Source organism: Formica exsecta, unplaced genomic scaffold (assembly GCF_003651465.1).
Source record: "Formica exsecta isolate Colony F162 unplaced genomic scaffold, ASM365146v1 scaffold201, whole genome shotgun sequence".
Lineage (NCBI taxonomy): Eukaryota > Metazoa > Arthropoda > Insecta > Hymenoptera > Formicidae > Formica > Formica exsecta.
Genome location: NW_021849308.1, coordinates 2,444,378 through 2,467,338, shown reverse-complemented (window position 1 = coordinate 2,467,338; position 22,961 = coordinate 2,444,378). Strand labels below are relative to the sequence as shown.

At 42.4% G+C, this 22,961-nt stretch overlaps 1 protein-coding gene across 5 annotated transcripts in view; it reads right to left on the bottom strand.

Annotated features, from left to right (window-relative positions):
• The window catches only part of LOC115234611 (CUGBP Elav-like family member 4), a 714,297-nt gene that overhangs the window by 246,219 nt on the left and 445,117 nt on the right, over nt 1–22,961 (bottom strand). The window contains exon 1 of one of the 5 annotated variants that reach the window (XM_029805807.1): nt 17,724–18,377. The exons of the other annotated variants lie outside the window; for them this stretch is intronic. The gene's annotated coding sequence lies outside the window, so the exon portion shown is untranslated. Of the gene's footprint in view, nt 1–17,723; nt 18,378–22,961 lie in introns of those variants that run through there. 5 annotated transcript variants of the gene reach the window in all.

Below are 22,961 nucleotides of genomic sequence, written 5' to 3'. Positions count from 1 at the left end.
TTCCCTTATCCTCTTCCTCTCTCACCGATTCGCAAGCCTTTTCAATAAATCGAGAACATAATGTGCTCCGGAGCACTTGCCAATAGGTCGAAATGGGCAGCCGGAAGGCCCGACTGCATTCTCGAATCAATATTGTCAGATTGATGCTGCCGATAAGAATAGAGATTATGGCTCGTGATTGCGAACGTTCGAATATGTATTACGTTCGCAAACTATTTTCGGTATTATTATAAAAACGCGTTCTCACATCATTATTTTCACATCATAAATGCATTGAAAGAAAACATTGAAATTCGTAAAATCAAAGCTAGTCGACGTATACTTTATAATACGTTATAAATTCTGAAACAATCGCTTTTTTATAAATCATGAAATAAATATAAATAAATATTTATAAATCTTAAGCTGAAATTTTATAGCTAATTTAAAAATATATAAGTTGTTCATTTCGTTTTTGTAAAGAAATTCTATAAAATATCGTAAATTTTTATAAAGTAATTATATAATATAAAAGCTCAAAATTTCAAAAGGACATACGCTTTATATACATTCAATAAGAAGTAAGTTGCCTCAGTAAACTGTAAAAGTATACGTGTAGTACACTTGCTATCCCTTCAGGATACTTGTCAATACTGTCCAATTTCGCGGGATACTACGTGCTTCCTCTTTCAATATCTGCCACGTCGTACACTGGAAAGTACCTAAAACCGACAGTGAATTGGTATTACTAGACGTCCAACACTTTAACACTAGCAATACGCTTTGTCTCCTTCGACTCGGCGATTTTGATCGTCCGCATATCCAGACATCCGAGGACTTTTGCCAATCTATTCCGAAGCTCTACGATTGATCCGGCATGAGACGCAATTACCATACTCCGAACTATAGTCTCTGTCTTTCTCCTTCTTCCCACTCCTCTCGTCTTTCTCTCTCTCTCTCTCTCTCTCTCTCTCTCTTCTGCCTATTCCGCAGGCGATGGGCCGGATAACTTCCGGTTCGTCCACCGATAGCCTACGGTTAAACGTTGCCGCCTTCCATTACCATTATTGCCTAACGTCATTTACTAATCCATCTACCGAGCCGAGCCGTCGATCGATCGCCGACCGTAAAAATCGTGGTCGCCGTGAACAGGTATTGTAACTCTGCTCGATTTTATTACTTCGAGCCAAGTCGACACTTTTATGGCCCCGGCTATTTACAAGCCTCGGCTTTACGTGATATCATGAGTGTGACATCGCGTCGGATAAAAGATATTGCAAGATGGCTTTTGATAGAAAGTTGATGGATAATAATTAATTAGTCGTCAGTACTGATGATACAAAGAAATTTAGAATGTCTCTTTCATATAAATAAATCGCTGCGACTTTTTTGCTGCAAGGCTATCCATTGAATATATAAATTATACTAATTGCACGGTAGATATTTCGAGCATTTTCTAGTAAAAATATTAATTAATTTAATATTATATGAACAGATTTTTGAATTCATATTGTTCTTAGCGTTTCGTATAAGAATGCTAAACTAACACAGCTCTGTTACTACTTCGGAGCACAGTCAAATAAAACATAGCAAAATTTTAGTGTTTTTTATTAGCAATTTGTTTCTCTATTTTCAATTTGATTTCTTCACTCTTAATTTATTCCGCGTTATCCCACAGCGGCACGAAGCTGCTCGAGGTCGACATTATAGGTAATGTCGGCCAAGTTCGCGAGAAGTACACACGGGAAAACGGAAAATAAATGCAAAACGTCGGTCGAAAAAAAGCAGCGACGGATGTAACGGAAGGGTTTACCGGGCGTAGGCGAACCCGGGGCGACTAACAGTGGCAGTGGTTTCTCTTTACGCTCCGGCGGCTCAGCATCCGCAACAGTAGCACACCGGTCGGATCTTCTTTACGAGCGTTGCGGTTGCGCTACAGGCGCGTCACGGGAAAAAGAGATCGCGCCCCGTCCTCGGGGAAGGGAAGGGGGCTCGCTCCACTTTTTTAATCCCGGAATTGTATTTATGCGCGTACAATGGCACTTCCCTGTCCCATTACTTTTCTACCGTCCAGCGCCACGCCGCCGTTCTCAACGGTCCATTCCGTCCATTTCGAAAGGAGATTTTCGTGACTGTGCTCGAGATTTTCGGCGCGCATTGTTTCGGAATTCTCGCATCGCTCGACGAAATAAAGGGATTTTATCGATAGCATCGCGCTGCATTGTTTTATGCCAGTAGAATGCCATCGATCGCGAATAAATGTCTCTTGCTACGTATTTATCCAAATAAAATGTGACAGAAATGTCGTTGTTTACAAGACTTTAACTTAAAACAGCAGTTACACAAGAAGGAGCTTTTTTGTCATATTAGATATATTTGTCTCTAATTGTAAGAATAAAACAATATATATATATATCGTTTATACTTCTGTCAATTTAATTATAGAAATCTACTTTTTGCGACAAAGAGTATGATCTCTCAGAATATATATTAATAATATATATTATATTTAACGTATATTATTATAACATACTAATTGTTATAAATTATAATATAGTCGTTCATGTATTCTTCTCCAACAGCTCTAGTCATCGCACATTAAATCGAGATAATGAGATTACTACTCTAAAGCGCAAAATGTTACGTAACTTCGTGTAATTAGATATTATACATATGCAAATTCATGATAGTCAATATTATTACAGTGAAGGCTGTTACCGTTCCCGCTCCGGTATGTCATTGTATCGGCCAGTTTTCATAGCTTTGTCGCATGGTTGTGTAATATGCAAAAAGTCTCAAATATGAAAAAAGACGTCTCACTGTCAAAGGCCAACGTCAAGCCGACTTTAGAAAACTATGAGAAAAAGATAAGATAAGCAAATAGAGAAAGGAAGAGTGAGCGAGAAAGAGCACGCGCGCATTCATTTTCCGCAGTCCAATTTCAAGGGAGCTCTAAGGCGCCCGTTTATATCCCCTGGCGGCGTCCCGTAGGTGGTGGCGAGAGCGACGCTAGAAATGTGCAAGTCAAACAGCTTGACTCAGCGGTTTATCCGACCTAGTGTGCGCTCGCGAGTGCACGCGTTCACGCGTGCACACGTGAAGCAGACAAGAGAAGCTCCTTGCGCGCTTTTACGATCGCGTGTTTTACCGATGTGCAGCGCAATGTTAGTACTATATCGTCGTAAGCTTCGAGAAAGGCCTCGCTTGTTCCGCCTTTCTTTCACTCCGTAACGTCGCGGTCGCGTCATCGATATCGTGCTATAACAGGCGCCGTCACTCTCGTTCGGTATACCAGCCAGTGTTGCGTTATACGGCAGGTGTTAAATAAATTTTCGATGTTACTACCGTTCGCGAAGAAGCGCAGTCTCGACAGCAATCGCCACCGGAGTTACGGCAGCTGAAGCACAACCATCGATATAAGCGTATCCCGCGCGTAGGAAGAACAACCCTCGCGCGCGTCACGTTTCCTCCCTCTTCCCCATCGCTCCCCGCCGTCGTCGTTCGTATCTTTGTGGTAGTGTACGTGGAAATCTATTATTAAGGACCGCGAGCAGCGCAAAGAGAGAAGTTTACGAGGCGATGTAAAATACGCGAGAGATTCCCTACAATCATAAAGGGCTTTCCCTCTCCTCCTTCTCTTTCTCTCTTTTCCTCTCTTTTCAGCCCCTACATCCCGCAAACTTCATGGCCCTTCCGTTTTTATACTTCTCCTTCTTTTGCCGTCACCACCTTTTTCCATGGCATCGCGTGCTCACCGTTGAACCAGATAAAACTATAACTTTTGCCATCGCGTTTGGTACAACTCCTTTGCGTCGCGCACACCGACAAGGCTTTACAGCTCGCTACGAACGGGGAAGACGAGCATATACGAAGCATGGCGGAGAGGAACATGGGGAAGGGAACGTTTTAAAAGCGCCTTCTTTAAAAACTCCCACGTCGAATAGCACCTGGAAAATCCGCCGTTGCGCTGCGCGCCTGCCTAATCTGGCCCGGGGCGCAAGATCGTAAATCCTCCTACGTCAAACGCGAGTCTGAAAGAGGAGCTCCAAGGTACGCAGGTGCGCGGATTGTCTCGATGAATCTTTCGCGATAGGGCCTGGTGCATAAAGCGCCGCAACCTTGGCTGCGAATAAAATCGTCTCGTAAGCTTATGTTCTTTTTTTCTTTTTTTTTTACAATCCTCCGATGCAGAGGCGTTGTTCGTCGGTAGATGCGAAAAAAGAGATTTACATAATGAGAAAGCATTATCTTTGAAAGCTAGTATTTCATATATATAATTATCTGCCGGTAATATTCATTATTAAATACTATATTTCTCTCTCTCTCTCTCTCTCTCTTTTATACATATCTCTCGATTACCGCGCCTTGCTTTACGGCTGATCCAATTCGTAATTATATGTTTACTATTTACGTTGCATTCGTCAATATTTGATAAAAGTGATTGTATGTGCGGCGTGTGTAGTGGCACGGTAAATAGAAAATAATTTCGTGATGGACGTATGTGTACATCGACAGGAGGCGCAAACATCACCGATCATACACTTCTTGCGGATTTAATAACTCCAAGTTTAATTAACTATCAAAACTCGACCGATCGATTTCCCCGGAGTTCTTCCGTCAGTGCTACACTCTGCTTTTGATCCCGGTCTTCTCTCCCGTCATCCAACTTGGTCCAGGACTATCGACGAAGGTCCATAATCCCCGGAGACTAAGAATCCATCCTCTTTTCCTCGCTGGCCATCTACGTTACCGCCAGCGAGGAATGACGAAGGTCGACAAAATTCTTTCGCGCGCGCGCGCGCGTTTATACTGTCAGCTCGCAACTTATCTTTCGCAGTTTTAAGGACGGAAAGCCTCGCCGTCGTACGTTGAACCACTCGACCGAAATTACTCCGCCTAATCTCGCATGTCATCGGCGCTATGTGTTGGCAAACCGAAAGAAAAAAAAAAGTAAAAAAAAGAAAAGGAGATAATACGCGATCCGTGTGACTTTCAGAGAAACTTCTCTTCGCCGAAAGTTTTTGGCACTTTTAGGTAGCGTTGCGCGCGCCGATGTCGTTCGGAATCGCATGGCCCGCGGCTTTCTCCATCTGAAGAAACTACTAACGAGAAAGAAAGCAGTGGAACGAGAGCGAAAAAGTGCCAGAGAGGAGTAAGCGAGCATTACCGCCCATCGGAGCACGACGAAGCTGAAAGTGTCAAAGATTTGCCAAAGATTTCGTGCTGAAACATGCACTGATTGTATATTTCTTTTGTGTAAAAAAATCTGTTTTTGAAATATGTATTGCATATTGATCGAACGCAAGTAAAGCAAAAGTATCTTATTTATTAATATTTGGTAATATTAATTTTTTGAAGAGAGAGATTAAATATAAAAACCGAAAATTTAATAAAAAATATATAGAAAATATTGTTTGATAAAATAAATCGTTAAATTGTAATGTAAATATTTTGCGATTTTACATTATGATCCGCTTTTTTATTAATCTTGAAACATTATAACGTCCCAGTAATTAAACTGTCTCTCATACATCAATGACGATTATGCTTCGTAAGAACTGGTATGTCACACTGGTAAATAGATAAATATACGAGAGAAGAAAGTTGGCTATAGCCCACTACGGCGTGTAGTTTCCTAAGGGAGACATTTTAATTACCGACGGCCCATTCATCGGCAGTATATACTCGGCGCTACACCTGGTCCTAGCACTTGCGCCTTTACCGCCATAGTACGACCTCGCGCCATTTGTCTCTCAAGTTTATATATAAAGCCGATCGTCCACCCTCGCTTCCTCTATCGGTGTACCGGTTCAAAGGCCGGACGGTGCGCTTCAGATCGGAAACTACGGGCGACAGAGATTGACTGGACTTCAATAAAGCTCTTGCCGAAGTGCCAGGCAAGATGGTCGCGGAGAGTGATGAGGATGGTACTATGTCGGCGTCGCTAAACTGCCGAGTAGCCCTGAAGCTTTACGATATATTCGATTCAAGCACCTCGATAAAACGCGCCCACTTTGATCGCAATACATATATACATACACATGCATATATATATGAGCTTAGCCGCTGGAGCTATTGCGTGCGTCTACTTTGGTCGATGATAGTAAGCAGAATTAAAAGAATACGCTGCTATTCCTTCTATTTTTTGTAAATAATATTTATTATCTTACGCATATAATTTGCACGCCAGAATTTAAAGACATTAAGTGTAATCGATAGAGCTTTTTTGAATAGAAAAGTGAAAAATACTTGCAAAAGTAATCATTCCACAATGCTATATTCTTGTTTTATGAACAAGCGTATGTGTATGTATGGTAAAAGAAGAAAATAATTATATATTTTCAAAAAAGATAAAATATTTACACAGTCCGCTAGATCGCTGTGATATGCCAGGCACGCGTATAGTAATGGTGTGTTACGTGTCATTCCCCGGAGTTAATGAGCTTGTGTCTAATAAAGGATGGCATTTGTACAAATTAATAGCCCCCCAATGAGCACGGAGGACACCGTGACTACACGGTGGGAAGGACACCATGCGTCTTCTGCCCCCGGATTCGCGTCGACATCGCGAGGGTTCCTGGACGACTGTCCGCGATAATCAAGACTAACAGCTTCGGCTGATCCTTCAACCTTCTTCGTCACCGCCTCCCGAACCACCTCTGGCACTCTATATCTCAATTTGTATCACAATAACGTCACTTTAGCGCGGCGCCAACGTCCGCCATCTGCTCGCTTTCTTTTATTATCGTCTAGTCTCCTTCGTCGTTCCCTTTTCCTCCTCGAGGTGAACCAAATGTTTTTTCGCTGTCTGGACGAATTCGTGCTCGTGGGCGCGTATCGAAATGCCCAGACGGGAATGCAGTGTCCGCAAAACGACGTATTTTGTCGACCACGATACCCGTGGGAGTAATGCGAATCGTTCGGGCAATTGCGGGTATGAAGGTTTCTTCGGAGAGGTATAAAAGCGAATCGAGGATCGCCGTGGGATGAGTAAACAGAATGCAGATTCCGAGTCGTTTACCTTGCGGAAGAAGCATCTGCGCTATTATCAAATAGATCGAGGATAATCTCCGGTGGATGCATGCGAGATACGCGAATAACATTTTCGGACCATCGGGTGGTATGTAACTTGGTGTTAAAACCATATCTAAGACTCGGCGCGCTGTGCAAGGTGTTATAAATGAAAAGCTTTATGTGCAAAGTCTCTAAGTGCCATTAAATTAAACGGCACCTGGAAAGTTCTTACATAAAAGCTTCTAACTGCCCGCCTCGATTAATAGACACACATTAGTAACGTCCGTTTTCGCCGGTTTCTCGTATATATGAGAAATGCGGATTGCCCGTGGGTTTGCTGCTAATCTTACGACGCAAACTGCCGTACGCGAGTATCATTCAGATCGATTCTGTTCATTAACTCGCAAGGGCGACGCGGTGAAAATCGCGTAACGCTTGATGATAATGAGTCTCGTTGATTAAAAGCCTCGCATTTTCGCGCCCATTCACGAATCACCATGTCGCTAATGGGATTGGAAACAGTGACTGACGCTGAGTTGGGGTGTGGAATTGGTTTGGCCGTCCGTTTGCACGTTGGCCTCCCACCCCTCGCTTCGCCCCTTTCCACCATCCCCGGTCGCCTCCGCGAAGCGTACGTTTTCAATTTCGTGCTTGAGCCTTAATACCTTGAACAGTCCTTTCAAAAGCCATCCTTCGCGGCTAACGAAAGTGCTGATTCTGTGCGCGCCAAACTTCGTGCGCAAAATTTATTTCGCACAAATAATCCATCTGGTAAACCTCTTTAGCATAGTCGCGAATTTTATGTCGCTGCAAATGGAAACTTAAGCCAGATTACTTTCCGCGTTTTTGCGAAACTTCATGCCCGTGAGTGTTAAACTCGCATTAATGATAGCGGAAAGTGTATAAAGGGAAGTTATGCATTTTAGAATGCTACTACTAGTATTTTCATAAAAATACATCGTATTACATAAAATAATTTTTTTTATGTGCCCTGTGCAATAATTACGACGAATACGTTCCGTTTTAATATTTTTGGCACTTCAGTTAACGAATAGATTTGCTGCACATTGGTTAAAAAACATTAAAATTAAAATTTTTGAAGCGTGTTTGGAACTGCGGATCAATAATGTACAATGTATTCTATATTCAGTTTTGCATGCAGTAAATATCGTGGGTCGTTGTATATTGCATTTCTATTATCAAACAACAAATTTACTACTGTTGCTATGGTGTCATAATACAAATGCGTGCTAGATTTAGCAGGTTGTCAGTTTTCACAAAAGCGAACAATTGGCTATGCGTTACTTTCGAGTGATTGCAGAGAGATATGCGGAATCTATAATTTTCATATGTGCGTATACGATATTAATATGCAGCCGATATGGACCTTTGCATATTCTGCCGTCATGCCCTCATTACGTTAGTGACGATGTGCTATTCGCCGAGTCATATTACGAAATAAACGAGCATGAAATGCTATGATATGGAATATGGACTGCCACTGATATTTACATAATTGTAGTAATTTTGAATTGCAGTATTAATTGGAAATTGCAGTTATTAGAAAATTCTCTAGATAAGATTCACAAGATAAATTTTATAATTTCGGGTACATGTATCATCTGCGATAGAATTTGTATGAATTTATATATCAGAATCTGTTAATGTCTATGTGTTATGGCATATCAAGTTTTTATATCGATATCATTTATTAAAATCTCACACATGGAATATATGCATTTACATTGACATTTATGTTAGATATAAAATTTTGTTTTTGGTAAAAACAAGATTGTAAAGAAAATATAATAGGCTCTCCGTACTTGCATTCTGATTGAATTTAATCGAACATTGTGCTTCGAATACGCTTCCAATACAATAAAATAATAATAAATACCGAGAAGTTGAAGTTGCGTAAGAAAATCGAAAATGGAATGCTCGCCAAACTACAATGCGGCCTAGCATTGAAGTTTCAAGAAGCATAGCAGCCGCTTCGAGTACTTCACATTCGGCGAAAGAGTAGAGAAGGGAGAGGGGATTCAAGGAACAATACATGGCTCACTGTCAACAAAACGTCGTCCAGCATTCCCAGGACAATCCCTTCGTTCGCTAGTACCTTCGTCGTTCGTCCCGGCGTAAAATCGATCTCGTTAAAACTTTCCGAAGCAGACGCACCAGTTTCGGAAACTTCTGCGAGATGATGCGGGATGAGAAAGACGAAAGATGTGTCAGGATACAGAAGAGGACAGTACCAGGATAAAAGGATATAAAATCGTGATCTCGCAATCGACTGATTTGTCCTATCCGCGAGAAACAGAGAGAGAGAGAGAGAGAGAGAGAGAGAGAGAGCGAGTTCGCAACGATTTTAGTTTAAAGCAGAAAACACGACACAGCAATTTCCCGCTCTTGTCTTCAAACGCGAACAATCTCGTTTCTCCTGCCGCGGTAATCATTCGCGGAGTTTATCTCGTAGCGGCTCCATTAACGTAATTGTCACGAGATTTCGCCATGGAGCCGGAAATAGCGCGATACAAGGAACTATCCCGGTGAAAGCTGGAATGCGCGCGAGACGTGAAAGTTTGGGCATGCGAGCCGTATTGAAACGTTGTAACTTGCACGTACTGCGGAGCTTGTAAGATGTAATTTCCTCGGGGATTCGCTCGGGGAGCGAAACTTGGCGGCGCGGTTGGCATGGGCGTTTTAAATCGCTGCGCTGATTCGCGGATCATAATTTGGTGTTGGCCTGTGAATGAAGTTTTATCAGGACCCGTCAGCTCGCGTGCGCTGATCGCGCGATTGTCACGGAGTGCTGGTCTGTACTGGCATTCTGAAAAAATTATATGAACGACCCGTTTCGAATAGCGCGCAAGCACGCTCGCTATAAAATCGGCCGGAACAAAGGGCTCGAGTGGTATTAATATCTGACGGCGCCCACTGGACTGTAAAATCGAAACTCCGATTACCGGCGATCGTAACGCGAATTTCAGCCCGTTTATTGGAATCACGCGGAGCGACGCGTTATTCCGGTGCATCGAAAAATTCACCGAACTTCACGAGAACTCGCGTAATTATCTTGACCGAATTATCCGCTGAATAATTCTATCTATACCAAATATACACGAGAAAAAAAAATTATTCAAATAATGAAGAAAAATACATCGCTCCCCTTTTGAAAGACATTAAACTAATGATCCAAATGACATAATTTAAGTCGCGACGTAATCACGCATAAGGTAATCGTGCATGAGGCAAAGGTGGTTTAATAATACGGTAATTGACACGAAAGAGCGCACGCGCACGCGCTATCAGAGGGAACAAATCTGATTTGCAAATTTGGGTAAATTCCTCACACTTCGTCGCAAACTTCCTCAGCCGTTCCACCTTCTTTCTCGCTGGTACTCGCGCGGCAACATCCTTACGGTGGTGTCCTTCATAGCGCGCGTTTCGCCCCGCAGGACGCCTCCGTATATCCCGCGAGACACGCGGCCGAGAAAAGGCGCGTCACCGCATGAATTTTAATTTCCGCCCCCGCCTTGTCGCCAGCCGCGCAATGCACTCGGGACGACGTAACGAGCAGCTAAAGTTTTTCGAGGAAAAATTAAAAGTTTCGCCGGCGTGTTCGCCATCGCGTCGCCCCTGACCGCGCGTCTCCGCCCGACGCGACGACGCGATGTTGTCCGTCGGTTGACAAGCTCCGCTTCTGACGCAGGTAGGTACGTGATTGTCTCACTGCATCTTGATGTCCCGCAAAGTAATTATACTAACAAAGTCATACTAGGCAGGGAATGATTTTTATGTAGAAAGCTAAATTTGTGTCGAAATGCGGCACGGCCATCATATTGATATCTTCATTCATATAGCAGAATTCACTTTATATCTTTGAACAATAAAGTAAACATACGTGGAGTATGATGAATTAATGGTTGTATATGTCTTGAGGTGTACTAAATTTTTCATAACTAAATGTCATATGTATTTTTATGCTCAGTGTATGATTCATCAACTGTACATATTACGTAATAATTCTTCACATGTCAATTTTCAAAATTGAAATTGATCTTTATTCAATCAAAATATTTTCACTGATAATGCTAAAAATGTGAAGTTACTAGAAAAGTTTTGATAAGTCAAGCAAAATAATATATACATACATAACATTCTTTTATTCTTGTCTTTTTATATTTCAACAAAAGATAGTTTTTTTTAAGCTCTCTCTCTTTAAGTTTCATGATAAAATTGCTATTAAGTCTCATTTCTTGTGCAATAAAAACGATAGAGGATGTTTGTCAGCGGTGCACGCGTGTTTCCATTCAACGATGAAATTTTCAATTCGACGACTTTACGCAAGAGCACCAAGAGAAGCAGATGAGCGAGGTCGGCGAGGAGGAAAGGGGGGAGAGAAAGATAGAGAGCAAGAGAGAAAGGGGGGAAAAAAGAGCACGCGCGACGTAAAAGACTTTTGATGTCGGACCCGCGCAATCTGGCTGCGTCTAGGAGAAGGCGGAAGCGCGGTCGTTCGCTCGCGCGGGCGGAAGGAGGCGGACAGATTTGCAAGCCAGATTGAAATTTTGAAATTTAAATCTTGCCGGGACTCTTAAGCTTAAAAAGTCCGCGGCCTCCCGCGAGGGCCGGTGGCGGGATGGGCGGGATGTAGGTATTCGAATACGGGCAAGGTCTTGCTAATTGTCGGATAATTTTGCCGGAGCCAGAGAAATTCAGAGAGATCAAACGGTACTTGGCACGGCGGGGCGCGCGTTGCACGCGATCTCGAATGCTGGAAACGTTCTGTTCCAGATTTATATGCATCACAATGTATATACGAATCGCAATTCTCTGCTTCTAGCTTAAGCACGAGACGACAGATTTATAAGATATAGAAATATCGCAGTTAATTTTCGACGAAAACATCTCGCTATGTTTATTTGAAAATGTCTAATTTTTGAATAAATAAGCTCATTTTGTGCAATTTATTTGATTCGTATATCGAGGAAAATTTTGTGAGTAAATGATGTTGCGAATGTCTCACATACATTCATAGTCATTCGTTGGAAAGCAATATAAGAAAAATTGCTGTGAGTCTCAAAGTTAAATAAAAATAATATTATAAAAATGCGAATGACACTAAATTTATATTTTAACGAGCGAAAGATGGTTAAAGCAATAAGGGCAAAAAAATTTTTTGATTTCTTATTTGTCCGCTATATTCGTTTCATAAAAATTTCACCCTTTCCAATATTGTAATGAGGACGCGTTTATACGCGGCAAATAAAGCCGCTTTCATTCGTTCACGATCTTTTGCTGTTCTCATTGCTAATGTTAACAAACCGTGCTATTTTCTCCCCATCCGCCGCCCCGCCCAAAAGTTTCACAGCCCCGTCGGTGTATTCGTGCGGTGGTAAAGTAACTCGTTACTTCACTTTGTTCTTTGAATTGGATAGTTTTCCATTAGCAATCATAACAACGTCCTTTGGCCCGTGCCTTGAGACTGATGGAGACGGCAAAGAGGGTGGCAACCAGCGTAATGGGGGTGAGTTTGTTTATTCAAGCTTTCGCGTTACCCTCTGAGCTACTGGCGGAGGAGGTTAGCCTTGTTTTCCGTCCACGTAGTTCGTGTTAATTTCCATTTTTATTACAAAGTGAATTGCATTTGCCTTCCCCCCTTTGCCCTTCGCGACGCCTGATTATTACCTCTTGTTACAGAATGAGAGATGGTGACTACAAACTAACTTTGATAACTTACATATCGGAGGTTCAACAGTTGGAGACGTACGAGTGTGTGTGTAACACTTACCTGCAACATAAAAAGAGACATATCATTAGTTTATTGAATGGCATTAATTTATATTGTAATATAATAAAGGGCTAAAAAAGAAGTATGCGTCAAGCAATATGCCATTGCCAGCGACTGCCATATTTAATGATACAAATACCTAAAAAACAGTCTGATCTATTATATTAATAAATAATATAAATAATATTATCTGAACTATTACATTAGATAAATTTATTGTTAGAAATATGACTTATATATAAGCTTATATCATCATTGTGTTTAGCGCTATTTATATTTATTCCGCGCTTCATTTTATGTCTTATAAAGCTGTTTAAAATCTGAAAGAATATGTGCAACAAAATAACGCGCGATTGCTTCAATCTTTCGCATTTTCATTTATCTTTTAAACACATTAAGTAGACTTATGAAAAAGATATGACGTACACAAACAACAGTTGCCAAACGCATTTGGACTGACGGAAAGCTCTATAAGTTTTGATGAGCACTAAAATGATCAAGATTCACATCTTTGAGTCGCCTTTGAGTGGAAAAAGCGTAGGCCGTAAAGAGAAATCGCGAAATATTAATGCGTATATAATAGAAGACTCTTGTCTTTTTCTCTCCCCCCCTCTCTCTCTCTTTCTCGGCAACGCTTTCGCAAACTGATAAGACCGCGGAGAACAATCGAGCGTGAGCAACGATATTAGCAATAAAGGCGTAAACACGTTCGCTCTTGGTGTCTTCCTCTGTGGTGTTTATGAGCGACGCGGTATCGAACCGAGTTCGATAATAAAAAGAACCTCGTATAACGTAGGTAGGAGGAGTAACGGATATGATTCGCGGACGCTTAGGCGGACTTGCTATTCTAAGCGCATAAATTGAATCAGTTCTACTTTAAGTGTAAATCGTTTCTCGTCGGCAAACTCTGTGCATTTACAAGCTTCCGCAAATGTATCGCGTTGTAAAAAAAAAAAAAAAAAATATGTCGCATCGGTGTATATCGACGAGGAAGCGTATGTACTACAAAGTATAGATCTCCTTCCGATTAAAGCTCTATCCGATTAGAGAGTGCATGTAATGTGCGTGTCAGATATATTGAGTATCGGGGTGTATAGAGTGTTGCGAGCTCTCCGGTAAGCAGTATCTATAAAGGCACAACCATAACGGAGTATAATTCAGTCTGGTTCTAGTATCTATAGCGTCTACTCCATTCTCTCCGGCGCCGCATCGTACACGCTTCCTGAATTCTCTGTCATAACGCATTCGCGTAATGCGTAATGCATTATATTTGACTGGGGTACTCTTTACTCTACAAGCCAGCATCTCGGAGTTATATCGCGTCTGCTTCTTCAAAATTTTCATTAAGATATAAATACCGCAAAAAATATTATCCCGACATTATATTATTTTGGTTAATTTATTTATATGCAATTATAAAAATAATAACGCTGAATATTAATTCTGGACTACTTTAGATATTGCCAATCTATAGATGAAGGTATTATAACGAACGGATTCTATTAAAGAGCGCGCCCAGCGAAACGTTAAATTAAATAATGTCGATTATCGAAATAATGTTTATTTTAACAATTTATATAAAGGTTCTTTGTATGTATGCGTGTATGTGTCAGCGTAACATCACCAAACATATTTCAGCGCAAACGTGCATTTTACGCTCCTCATCCTCTTTCTCTCCCGTGCTAAAGAAACAACGACAGCGAGTTTCATTTATCTTGCTCGGAATCGCGTTGCATCTCGACAAATGCAACACCGCTGGGAGAATGCACCGCTGGATAAACTTTCGAAGGTATAACGCCGCGGTGGGACAAACGCGCCGGGAGAGCTGAAATGCCGGGGACGGGGGAGTTTTATGTGCGCGATCAAAAAAGAGTTGCCGGCGACCGGAGCTGAGGAAACCGAGGAAATTGAAAATTCGCCGATAGTTTGAAGGATGTGGTGTTGGTGCGCGCGCGCGCGCGCGTACTGCGTGGATACGGCATATAATTTCGGAAAGAATATAAATCGGAATGAGCCTTATATGTCAGTAGGAGATATGTCACGTCAATGCGCGCCGGACGTCGAAGACACATTGGAGAAACGGAAAATGGTAGTCTAAGAAAAATACCGATTATACGATTTACACATACATTTTAAAAACCGTTTTACGCGACAGAATCCCCTCAACGTGCGTAAAGACGTACGTGTGTACGTCCCGCCGCCGTGGTCCTTTCAACGTAAATCTTTCCTTCCCCCGCGTCAATCGAGGGAGGACGCAAGACGGAAATTACGGGACGCCGTTGCACGCGACGCGCCAAGTCGATAGGTATTTCCACGTCGGCGAAAAATACGTTACAAATCCAACTTTAACCTCCTCGGGATTCCGGTCACGTAGCCTCGTCCAAAGATATATATCGTATATCGTGCGCGGCGCGTCGTTCCTTCTTCACGTACCCCACTTTCCAACCCCATTCCACATTCTTTGGTCCGTTCTCGAAGCTAATGTCACACGCTCGCTGAAAACTTATACGAAAGACCTCTCTCTCCCAGTTTAAACCGCATTTAATAAATTTACTCGACAAATATCTTCATTAGGAACTGAATCGAATCGCAATGCGCGGTATTTCTAGAAAGATAATTCATTGCATTATGATATAAAATTATATTGAAAAAGAAATTTCATGTGTAAGAGAATAAAATAATTTTTCCACGAATACTGCTATAACAGGATTAATGCTAAAGGTTGTATAATATTGCAAAAAGGTTCAGGCAGCTTTTATACAGCGTGACAAACGCGTGATGTATATTCCGTACGTGTTACACGTACAATTACAATATCTCTGTGAGTAAAGTTTCACGGACCGATGGTGTCGTCTTTCTTTGTTACTTTGTGCGTGATATCTGCGTGAAAAAATTTATTTGTTGGAAATGGTACAGCGCGGCATTTACTTTGGTAATAAATATACCTTTCGATCAAAAAATGTATACATATAGGGAATACGGAAAAGTTTCTCTTTGAAACCTAATTCCTCTGTACGCGAAGCTCACTGTGACTATACGCTCACGCACGTTATACCGAGCACAAAAAGGATAAGTGCGGATATCCAGAATCAGATATTTTTAAAAATAACATGGTTTTATTTGAAAATAAAATAAATTTTGCACATGTCGTTGACATTATTACAAAGCAAGTACGTACACCTACGCAAACTTGCCATTAAGAGTATCGATTTATCGAATTAGAAAGAAAAAAATTGAAATTTTGCATGTAAAAGTTTTTATCGTGTACGCAGTCAATTTCTGCTTTTAATTACTATAAATTTTAAATAGATGTAAAAACTCGTAAATATTTTAACAGATACAATATATTGAATTTTTATATTTATAGATGATTATGTAATCATTAATGTAAGCATGATCTTGTATTTATGATTCTTGTAATTATGATTATGCAATCATAGCTTCAAAATTATGTTAAAAATAAACTAATGTTCTTTTTTATAAGAATTTATATTTACACGATGTAAGAATCTTTTAAACGTAAAGGAAGAATAATTAATTAAGTCCTAACTAAATACTTTTTTATTGCTAACTGAAATATTCAATTTATAAATATATCACTATGATATACTTTTCACAACACTACGTACAAAATGCATTAATTTGTCAAAGGGGAAGACATAGTTTTACGCTAGAAACTATGGCATTTATATTCAAAGAACTTAATGGTTACGTGAATATGCACGAAAGAGATTCTCGTCTTCCCATGAAATTCGTTATTAATATATTCAAAACAGATATTGAACAAACGAATTCTACGCTATGCAAATGTATTCAAGAAAGCGACGGTAAATTTTCCATTTGCACAAGAATTGTGATAGATGACCTAGATATTCGCGTAATCTATCTATCGTTTTGCTCTTTATTATGACCTCGTTTAATGATCGACTTTCTCAGGTATTCCAATAAAATTGATTTTATCATATGAAATATAAGCAATGACAAAATCGATTAGGTGGATTTATTATGGATAAATTAGCTTGTTCCTTATGCGATTTATATTACTCTGAATATTATTGTGTATATGTAAATGTGTGTGTATTTAATGTACATACTGTACATTAATGTCTAACTAGTTACAAATATTACAAGATTGTGTGTTATATTTTTATATAAACGTTACATGTGCAGAGTATATATTATAAAAATTTATAATTAGAGAAATGTCATTCTTTGCAAATAATTGGAAGCGCTTACTTCCATCGATGCTCTCTGATGAATAAATAAAAAATTTTTAAATATAGAAGTTTTTCGATAAACATCGCATTCGTGAAAGTAAACTTTGTAAAGCGAGCTAGAAAGAAATTCGAGAAGATAAACGTAACCCCATCCCGTTTCTCTAAACTCTCCCTATTACCACGGGTATAGTGTTCTCGAATTGATCCATGCTTGGCGCAGATCCCCACGTGTCCCCATTGACGGACAGAGTCAGTCAATTAACCTAATGATGCATATCCCCGTCTCGCTATTTACTCCGAAATTCCAGGAGCGCTTCGAAACGTGGAAACGCTGCGTCCTCCCCTCTCGTACAACGCACCCCGCTTATTCGTTAACATTACCGGCGATGTAATTTCGTTAGGCGGTCGCGCGATAATATATCCTTAAGCTTGCGCGATTACCGGCTTCGAGAGTCTCGTTCACGGCGGCGGCAACAGGTTACCAGCACGCGCCGCTCGCCGACTTGTCGACTCGAGTCGACCACGGCCGTATCGCGCCCTGTGTGCGTGTGCTGCGCGTTCGATCGTCGCGTATCCCTCTTTCACTCGTTCTCACTCTCTCTCTCTCTCTCTCTCACTCTTACTCTTTCTCTCTATCATCCTGACCAGCCACAACCTCCCTCGTGAAATCCCTGACGGCGCGCGCGATCTCATAATTCGATAATATGATACTTTGATCTGACCTATGATCCATAGACCGTTCTCCGAATAGAGCGTTGCGATGCTGCGAACCAGCGGCCTTAGAGCGTGATGATGCTGCGTCGCCCGGAGTGTCCCGCGTCGCACCCACGCCGTGCGACAGGCACGTGTGCCGGTGTCTGGCGACGTGTGTCGGTGGCGGCGACCGTTAGGCTGCTTCCCTAAGTGTCACCGATGAGCCGCCCGCGCACCTGCGCGCGTGCCGCACGCACACGCGTATAGCGCGTATCGTATTATTCCACCCTCCGTTAACCCGTTCGATTCTGTTTCGGATCTCTCGAGATGTGGATAACGCGCGCTGCGAGAAGGATCGAGCGCGATTTATCGCCCGTTCTTTTCGGACTTCCGTCAAACCCCCCCCTATTACACGTCGTCGATTTTGTTCTGTCTTTGTCTCTGTAGTCTCTCGCACGGTATCGTTCGTCACCGCGACGAAGAGGGATGTACAATTAAACAGGCGGCACCCTGTGAGGGAGTCGCACGCGCTCGAAGCCGCGCGAGATTGCGCCTCGCCCGATGATTTACGGTACGAGGGGCGCGCGATAAGGCTTCTCTCGCTCGCAGGCTCTTAAATCGCGGTGCAGAGAAACACACGCAGCGCGCGGCGTGGCGTAACGTGGCGGCGAGTCGGATGGCTGACTGGCGGAGAGCCGACGACTCTCGGTCGGTCTCGGCTCTCGGCCGTGGGGATCGCTGCTAGCTGGTAACGCGCGCGGGAGGGTGCGCTCGACAGAGAGAGCGAGGGGTTCTAGGGGGGTTGGTTGCTGGAAACCTGGTGGTAGGGTAGCGGCGGCGATGGTGAACGGGGGTTTCGTACGACCGCCGCCGCTGCTGCCGCCGCCGCCGTCGCCGCCGCCGCCGCTGCTGAGAGAACAGAAGGGTGAGACAGTGGCGCGAGAGAGACGACGCTGGCGGACAGAAGGGAAGGGAAGGGAAGGAGATCGCGGGGCTGGTTACCGCGTGGGGTTGCAAGAGAGAGTACGGACTATCCGTGAGATATGTTCAAAAGAGAGACAGAGTGATCGAAGTGGCTCGAGGAGGAAAGGGGGAGAGGGTGCTCACCCGACGTGTAGTGAAGTAGCAACAGGCGGCAGCCGTCCTCTCTCTCCTTCACTAGTACCGGCGAGAATCGCGCGCTACGTTCCTCGTCGGCGGCTGGCGCCGCTGCCGTCGACGCTCTGACGTCACGGCGTCGTGACGTAGGCGTGGTCACGGATGCGCACTAACACCTCGCCTGTCACCGTTGTCATAGTGACTGCTTCGCCGATGCTCCGCGTTTCGCTGCCGCCGTTGCGTTTCACCCCGCGCTCTTGTACTCACCCCCTACTACCCGTACGCCGAGCAACCACCCACCCCCGTTCTCTGCAATCCCCCTCGCTTCCACACCCGTCTCGTTCTCCCTATGCGAGTGGCGCTCTTCGCTTACGTCCGATATACGCCGACGGCGTATACAGGCTGCGGGGGGAGGGGGGGGTGAGAGCGAGGAGAACAGGGGAAACGAGACAGAGAGGATCGCGAAGGGAGGAAAAGCGAAAGAGACGGCACAAGGGGTAAAACGCAAGGAGGGAAAGTGAGCGGTATACGCGTGTTAGTGTATATACGTGCGTTGTCACGGTAACCATGCCTCAAAACAAGCCTGCGCGTTTTTCAATTCGAATGCACTCCATGGGAAAAGATGAGGTTATAATGAAGTCCCTGCCTCTCTCTCTCTCTCTCTCTCTCTCTTTCTCTCTGTCTTCCCCGCCTGTTCGCTCGCCCGCTTGTTCGCTACTTGCCTCGTCGTTGCGTAACGCACGCCGCCGTGTGTCGTGTTTCACTGTGCTTTCTGTCAGTCTTAGTACCTACCATTGAAAGAAAGGGAGAAAGGTAGGGCGTGAGCGAATCAAGATTATATTATATGCATCCTTTATTGATAATGCGACACTCTCGGCGGTTATAAAGGAAATTCTGCGAGCACTTTGATCTCTCCGATGATAGGGCGTATTCAAATCCGTCTCTAATTTTAGCTCTTCAAAAGGAATCAGACGCTGATTAAAACTGAATAATTTCGTTCAATTTTGCGCATCTGGAGATATGAAATCGAAACAAGCTACATGATCAGTCGTTATCATTGGATCGCATATTGATTGCGGCAATTTTGTACGGCACGACGGTTATTATGCGTTGGCAACGCGCGCATCACGGCTCACGCATTATGAACATCGACACGATCAAGTTCCGAGTAAAGCGTCTGTCCTATGGCTTGATCCAAACTCAACCATTAGGCATACCGTGGCGTTATATGTATCTGGGACTAATGAGATTTCCATGTACGGTGGATGAATTGCTTTGGATGCATTCGCATACACGACGGACCATTTCTGTATTTCGATAACGTACGCTTCTCTCCATCCACGAAAGTGCGGAGACATACCTTATTAATGGACTTATCATTCTTTATGGCGCACGCCAAAATTACACATGTTAATTATCGAAAATAAGTAGTCTTAAAATGAAAACGAATGATGTTTTTAACATTTTTTTTATTAAAAAAATGTTTTATATATAAATTGATTTATAGTTCCATTTCGGCAAATATCATCATTGGAATAAAAAAAAAAAAATGCTTAAGAATTTCGCGGGTATAGTTACGATATAGGATATGCTAGTTAATTGCGATTTTCTCTTCTTCAAAATAAATTCTCTTCCCGCAAATGGAAAAACGAAGCAATTTATGTCGATATAGAAACAGAAAGGTTACAGAATAGGTTTCTCCTTCTTCGAGATTGGAATTCTATCCTTGGGATAAATAGGTTCTTAATTATCTTTAATTCGCACCAAATCGAGCTTGCAGGCGTGACGAGCAGCGCGACGCACGGTGTCATTAACGAAATAATGGGAATTAATTTTGATTAGTGCTTCGTTTCGGCGAATCAATCGCGCTCACGGGAAAGCGATTCAATTCCGCCATTATGGATTCCAATGAACAAGCCGCGTACATGCAATAATTTAATTCCGAAACCCAGTCTTTGTGACAGAATCCGCACGCGTATTCGAAATCAATGCTTCCAGAGATACAAGCGAGTGAAGGATTTTCCATAATTTCACAACAATCGTGCTCATATTAAACTAGAAATCATCTCTTAATATGTCTTAATATCAAAACAAGAAAGACATACACGATTAAAAAACAATCGATTATATTTGTTATTATAAACGCTCTACTCTTGTAATTTTTAATGAGATTATTGTTAGGAAAAGGCAGCTACACGTAAAAAAAAAAAAATGAAATGCGATTAAATATAATAATTCTAAAATCAATCATTATATTAGTGTAAAGATATTAAACAGAATTAATTGAGAAATATAAATAATCCTATGGAATCATAAGCGAAAGAAGAAAAAGAGAGAAATAAATATATATAAATATAATATAATATAAATATTACTGTTATACCAGTTGCGCTGCATATATAAATTAAACATTTAATTGCTTCTTTTGAAATCGCTTTTGATCCTCTCGCATTTTATGCTGGCGAAATTATATCTCGAAAGTATTAGAATACTTCCCACTCGCGCTACTCGGTCGAGTGAGTATTTCCTGCGTTAATAGGATCCCATGGCAACAGAGATGAGTATTCCTCGGTATGCTTCCAGCCCACCCTTCACCACCCTTCGAGCCCCCTGCCTCTCTTACCCTCGACCTAATTATGTTTATGCCACGTGACCTCCTTCTCTCTAAGGGACGATAGGCGGGGAGACATACCTTGTCGGGCTCGCGCGTCCACAAATTACGTTACAAAGGAACCCTAATTGGTTGCATAATTGTAACATTAGTCGAGCAAGCTCGCAGTAAAAATGTCTATTAAATTAAGAGCTCTAAGATGCGGCTGCGCGTTAGTTGCACATAAAGCGAGACTGACTACACACACACACACACACATACACACACATGTGACTTCTCTCTACTATAATCTTTACTATATTATCAACAAATTTTCAACGACTCGAGTCGAACGATGAGAAAGTGCAGAGTGAGGTCACGATATATGTCTACGGAATAATGCGTTAAGAAATTTTTTTTCTGTACGTGAAGCGAGCGAGAAACGCTAGTGTGTGCGACAAAAAAATGTCTCTTTATAAAAAAAAAAAATCTCTCGGTTAATAGATTGAAACGATAAAATCCGAAATATCAATTTGACTTGAAAAAGTCTGTTTGCAAATATATCTGTTCTAATGTCTCTTTTAGAAAAAGAGAGAGAGAGAGAGAGAGAGAGAGAAAGAGAGAGAGAGAGAGAGAAAGCAATTACGATGTAACGATTGCAGACGTGCTCGCTCGTGTACATCTGCGTGTAATACGAAAACAGACCCGTCTCGCGGGCTCCTCGCGGAATAGAGCCCTCGTACTTCTCAAAGCGGTTTCATAACGCAGAAAAAGCGGGAAAATACACGATTGCGCGTACATGAAATTGAGTTTAAAAATGTTTGATGTTGATTGTAGGTAATTCAATCAGAGCGTAGCGAGTAATGAGACGGAAGCGGGGCTAAAATCCAGCTCGCGCTCGGGCAAATGTTCGCTCGCTCGCCCTTCGTCCTTCCCTCCGCGCCTCGATCCAGCCATCACGACCCTTCCGCGCTCTCTTCCCGTGTTTCCATCTCTCCCTCGATTCCCGACTTTCCACTCTCAAGTTCGTTCTGTGAATATGAATTAAGTTGATACGATTTGGAGCATCCAGCACGCGGATGCAAGAGCAGGTAAGCAAGAACCATTATATCGAGGCAAATTGTCCGGCGGTGGTTTGTCTGAAACGGATCAGAGTGCAACGTACCGGAAAGAAGGAAGTTATATTCCAGAACTACTAAACAGTCTATCTCATCGGTGATAGCGATCCGTATAAAAGCGGCGTGTTATGTGCGGAATACGAGATTTTTTATTTTTTACTTCTCCAAAGCAAACAAGAGAGTAATCTCTATCAGCAAGAGGATGTTTTTTTTCGAATGCGCGATATTTGGCGCGATCGATACGAAGATTGAATTGTCACGCGGCGTTTGCGCCGTTTCGTGAGTATTTATTATTTTGCACAGAGAGTTAAACGAGAGCAATTTTAAATCTAAGTTTTCCGTACACCCGGCGTCTAGCTAAAAACATTTCACGCGCTTCAACGCTCGTATTTTCCATAGATGCAAAATTATTTTCGCGTTCTCGCGAGCGTGCACTTTGGCAAACCGGGTGCGAGGATAAA